Below are 5,894 nucleotides of genomic sequence, written 5' to 3'. Positions count from 1 at the left end.
CTGTTTAGGCTTTTTTGTATTTGTGATCAACGCCAAAGACAGTGGGCGGTGAATTTAGCGGGGTTGGGTGGGGGGGCAGAGTGGAGGGTGGGTCAGATCAGGTTGAATACTTCTTAAAGAATCATTTGTTCCCATAAACCAGATGTAGTGGCTGAAACTGAATGTTTACTTGTTTACAAGCCTAAAATCTAGATGTATCAGAAATCACAAGTTTAGACCTTGATTGATGTTTGCTGTGTGCTCTAAGTGCAGTGTAAAGATGACTTTTTTGTTTGTAAGACACATATGATTAACAACGCACCTGGTTTTCTCACTCTGTTTTACGAATCACACACTGCTTAAAACTTTTAAAAAAGGGGAAATTGCATTAACATCAAACCAAAATCAACGTTTATTTATATGCATGGACAATGTCAGAATGATATCCAATGCATTTTTGTAAGCATCTGTGTAAGTCTGATTTCCTTTAATCGTGTTCAGTGGAAGTAATACATCCTTAAAAACACATGGTGGCGTATTAATTACCATCCTGTCAACCTCGGTTAACAAAACAAGGAATTTCTAAATGTTCAGTGTTGATGTGACAACCTGGAGTGGAAATATATAATAATGATGTTTATCAGATGAAGTTTGATATCAAGGGCAAAATGTCTTTCAGAATTGTTATTTAGCACATCATATTTAACATTAGGTCTGTTTAGAAAGTGCTTTTCTGTATTTTGGATTGAATAAAACCTTTCAGGTGGTTGCAGCTACATCTAAACCAAGGTTCAAGGCCCTTGCATGCTTCTGTCCCTGACTCTGGTATTTCAGTTGCATGTCATGTCGAGAGGTGTTGTATTATTTTAAGAAACGTTGTAAATGTTGCCAGCCACTGTCCACAGAGGCTTAAATAAAGGAATGATGCACAGGTGCATCACACTGGCTTGTCCCAAAGGGTTTTATGCCAAAAGCTGGGTAGCTGTTACAATCTGAAACAGGATCAAGAGTATTAACAAGTGCTAATATCCCCAGCATAAAACATCCCCACCAGATATACACATGCTGCACCACAATGATAGGGAGTAAATACAGCAAAAACTTGGTTACTAATGTAAAGCAGTTAATAGTATATTATTTTCCAATAATGTGCGCTTGGATTACTGACATGACTTCTTATACAAAGCACATCTGCATTTTGCCCGTAAATGTTTAGCTTTTATTGATGTTTTCCAAAATAACTTCAATTTATATCAAACAAATTCGTATCTTAAAGACACAGCCATGACAGACCTCCCCTGACGTGTTTTCTACCACATGCCAGTCCTTCTGGCTGCCCAAACCTTTCTTGTCCTGTCAGTAAAACCAGTGAACTTTGCCTTCAGCAATAACAACAACCATAAACATGTCACATCTAAAAAAACATGGCTTCAGCTATCATTTTCGAGAAGGTCGTCCACCCATGGTCTGTAACTATACATATATAGATAGATAGATAGATAGAGAGAGAGAGAGAGAATTTTTTATTTTTATTTTGCTTTGATACTGAAGATGTTTAGTTACTTTGCCATTTATATTTCAGATTCTAATACAGTAAGAACACCAGTACCTTACATGTTACTAGATGTCACACAATCATACGTGCTTAATACATTTTCACCAGCTACTTATCTGGCTTACTTGTTCACATGGAAAGATGACCCCAGAGGCATGTTTAGTTTTATTGGCTGGGGGTTTAGCCATGTCATCTGGTCAGGTCAAGAGGCCTGGGAAGGGTTGATGAAGAGCATAAAAACTGTCCCATGCTATATTTGAGTCACTGTGATATGTAAACCACAAATTATGCATGATTATATTAAGTGTTATTATGATAAGACATCAAGATGCCTTTTAATAAAGCTCAGTGAATCAGGCTTGTTTTTAGAAAAATAATGTAAAATAAAACCTGAGAGTTGCACTCTATTATATCTCTGTTATATGTCCACCCAATTTGTATCAAATGAAATCACACAGTCCTGATTATGTGAAAAATGTAAGTTTGAAATCAATATGAGTGAGACACATCAAATGAGTGTCTTTCAAAGTTTATAGCCAGAGTTTATAACCAGAGTCCCTGTTTTTGTTTCCCCAGACAGTGTTTCCTTGCTGAACTACAGTGGCAAGTAAAACAAAGAGGAGATGTGCACTAACAAAAGACTGCTTGTCTTAGATTGCGTGCTTTTTCAAGTTCTCCCCTTATGTGCCATTACTCTGCTATTAAATGTGTTCCCAAGCGAGGTTTTCAGGTGTATGTGTTGCTGTGAAGACTTAGTATTCTCCAAATTCCTTGACCTACTTGCCAACTGCCTCTTTACAAGTGTCTGCATCTGTTTCTAATGGTCTTTCTTGTCGTTCACAGTCCACCTCCTCTGGCTCCCTGTTGCCTCCCTTCCGCTTCATTTACCATCCATATCTACCAATTCTTTGATATTCCAGTCCTTCCTTTCAGTTTCTTCCCTCAAGCGATGTCTTATCTCACTCTTTCATTTTGATCCTCCTCCATCAATTATGTATTTTACCACCACATCATTGCCAGACATAGGTAGTTTTATGGGATTTTAGTCTGTGATGCATCCATTGGCTAGTATCATTTTTGCCAGGAAAGTGCTCTAAAAGTTGCCAAATGTAATCTCTAAGAGTTTCTTTTCATTGAGAGCAGCTAGACTACAAAGGTCATTTTTCGCCAGGCAATAGTGCAGGCCAATATCTCCTCTCCTCACGTGTCTGTGACTGCAGTATTTCCATCTGAGTAATTTTAATAGAGTCAGAATCAGAAAGATGTTTTTATCAGCTGTGGATAATGTTTTGGAGCCTCAGGAGAGTACACCAAGCCATCAGAACAGGTAATGCCCTCAATCCTTGTGAGAGGTGAGCGGTTGATGAGGGCACACCATGTGTCTGATTTACTGCTCTGCCAGCTTTGCTATGCTGATAACACCCTGGTCAGAACTCAGCCCATAGCAGCATGTATAAAACAGGAGATGGATTTATTACCTTTTATTGCAAAAACAGTTTACAATAAATTTGGCTCCGTTTTTCACTGAGTTCATACTGAGTACTGGGCTCATAGCTTTGCACAGGTCTGTCAGGGATTTTCTGTTTTTGAAGTTTACTAAACTTCACTTTCTCTATTTTTGGCGCATCCGAATGTTGTCAAGAAAGTGACATGCATGTTTTTTTCAGATGTAATGGCAACAGTCACGCAAGTGTGTTGCTGAGATGTGCCATCTGTCTGACATGTGAACCAGCATGTGCAAGTAAAAAAAACCTTTTCAAAACACTTTTCACCACCATAAAAAACACACACACACACACTACCAGTGAGGTGGAAGAGGTAGCTAAACTTCTTACATGTCCTCAAGAGTAACTGAAAGCTTACTTTTCACACTTCTCTGACTCTAAAGTAGCATTCATCATGTCCCCGTCATGGACTCAATAGTGTGGAAAACTCAATTTTGGCTGAATTATACTTTCAGAGACATATTTTGCTGAAAAAATGCACCAAGAGCAGATTGGCTCTTATAGCGAAATGTTTATCACTCCCGGATGTGCATCAGGTAGAAGTGAGAATACTGTACATGTGACATGAGCCTCACCTGACTGTCAGTGAGACACAAATTCAAAAGGTTTGTGGGACACAATTTGCTTCCCATCATAACTCTCTGGAGCAGTCAGCCTTAAGTTGTTTTATCACTATGATCAATGGTGCAGTGAGGAACATGCTGTTCAGTCCTGGACCCAGGCTTGTGAAATCTAATTATGTTAAACATTGCAGAATAAACTACAGAAGGCCTTCTTTTTCTACCTCTACCTCTTACAGTAAAATAGACAGTGGTGAAAGAAGCAAAAATTGGGACCATCTCAAAGTAAAAATTCTATATTACAGGTTAAAGTCATGCATTCAAACCTCATTTAAGTAAAAGTACATAATTTTATCAGCTACATGTGCTTAAAGTATCACATGAAAAAAAAAGCAAAAATGCAATTACTGATTACAGACCTGATTTTAACAAGTTGTGTGCTAGACAGGTTTATCCTTAACTTTTCATTATATTCTATGTAAGCAAAAAATACCTTTAAAAATGTGCTCAATAGTAACACTGAAAACCTGTAAAAAAATTAGAAATTCAAATCTAAAATAAACTATACTGTATATTTTCATTGATTCTAAATGTGGCACTAAATTAGGTATTAAATAACTGTTTGAAGGTGTGAGCCTTTTATCATTCACTCAGCTACATGAATCTTATACTCCAACGAGGAGACAAGTGTGTCAACTGAAACTGAATTCTCTCTGACTGTAATGTCCATACGCAGGCCTGGCATTGGCCAGTTAACAGATGGTTGAACAGACGTGTGTAATGCTTCGATATGAGAGATGATACCGTCTTCATACATGTTAATTGACAATTTAGCAGGAATGTCAAACAGTCATATCTTGGCATGTTGCCATCACAGGAGTGCGAGATGGTGTCAACCTGTCAACACAGCACGCTGAGCTAAATTGGTTTTCACTGGGCCCTTGGCTCAAAGATCAACTTTAATGTAGTCCAAATTAGGTATTAATTAGGTGGCTGTAAAGAAGGTTATGGTAATTAGGTATGTTTTAAAAGAGCAATCACAATGCTGAGCTTGAAACTGTACATATATGCTTTGTAAGACTGTTTCAGGGCTTGACAAAATGTATCCTATCAATCGCTTGTATATGTTGTCTTTTAACATTTCAGCATTGCAATCCCCTGATTAACCAGGAAAGTGTTTTGAACTAGAGTCACTCGACAGTAGAAACAGATATGGGTCAGCTCAGCCTGCAGGGTCAGAGCTAATTGAATTTGACCTCTTGCGACATGTCAGGATTGTGTCTTACAGGAAATATTCAAGTCACTCCATCTATCGCAAACATTAACTCAAAGCTGTTTAACCGCTGGAATGAAGTGATATTTGAAATTAAATTTATTATTATTATTTTTTATTTTGTTCATCCATGAATGTTTTCATTCAACACTGTCCTTTTGAATTGCATTGTCTGGTGGAGGAGGATGTTATGCTCACCAGTTTTGATGAGTATTGCACGTTTCACTGAAGGTCACAAGAACTGTGATTTGTTGAGATTCTGTCTGGTTGCCCGACTGACTTGAGTCTAGATCAGAGGCTCTTCTCTTCTGGCTCAGAGACAGTCATGGGGCTTGGGGTTATCATGGCCTCCCTGGAATTCTCTGTTCACCATGTGATTCTGCTGCCTAGAGAGCATTTGGGATAACTGAGATGTCTCTTTTTCCAGCTGAAGAGTGATCTGCCTCATTTCTTCGCACCATAATGGGGAAAAAAAAGAAAGTGACCCTTAAAACTCTCACTCATCATCATCAGAGGATTTTTTTTTGGTCAGCCTCTCCTCATATCTCATACCTCACTCACTCACTCTTACCATCTCACCTACTGACATTCAGCTCCTGTTCCCTCTCTCCTCGCCTGTCTCTCCCCTTGACCATGGTGATAAACCCATAGCTGTCGCTGTCATGCAACACTCAGAGCACTTATAAAAGTACCACCTGTTGCTGGTGCATGCCGGGACGCTTAACTTGGAATACTGCAAACTTGGCAGTACTCAGTCATTTACCCCCCCCAGCACCACCACCTCCTCTTCACCCCAGTATCCTTTTACTGGTGAAATGGGTCCAATTAATGTGACTCAGAAACAGAAAGTAGATATAATTCAAAAAGCAAGAGGATTTTGGCTCAATGCTACAAAGTTAAGGATCAGCACAATATGTGTCGTGCTTGTGAATTTCATTTAGTGTGCAGTCTGAATACTGTTGCTATGTATTGTTACCCTACTGTAGCACAATAATTCCATTACCAAAACAGGATCTTAAATG

This window comes from Scatophagus argus, chromosome 3 (assembly GCF_020382885.2).
Source record: "Scatophagus argus isolate fScaArg1 chromosome 3, fScaArg1.pri, whole genome shotgun sequence".
NCBI lineage: Eukaryota > Metazoa > Chordata > Actinopteri > Scatophagidae > Scatophagus > Scatophagus argus.
Note: the sequence above shows the minus strand (reverse complement) of the source record.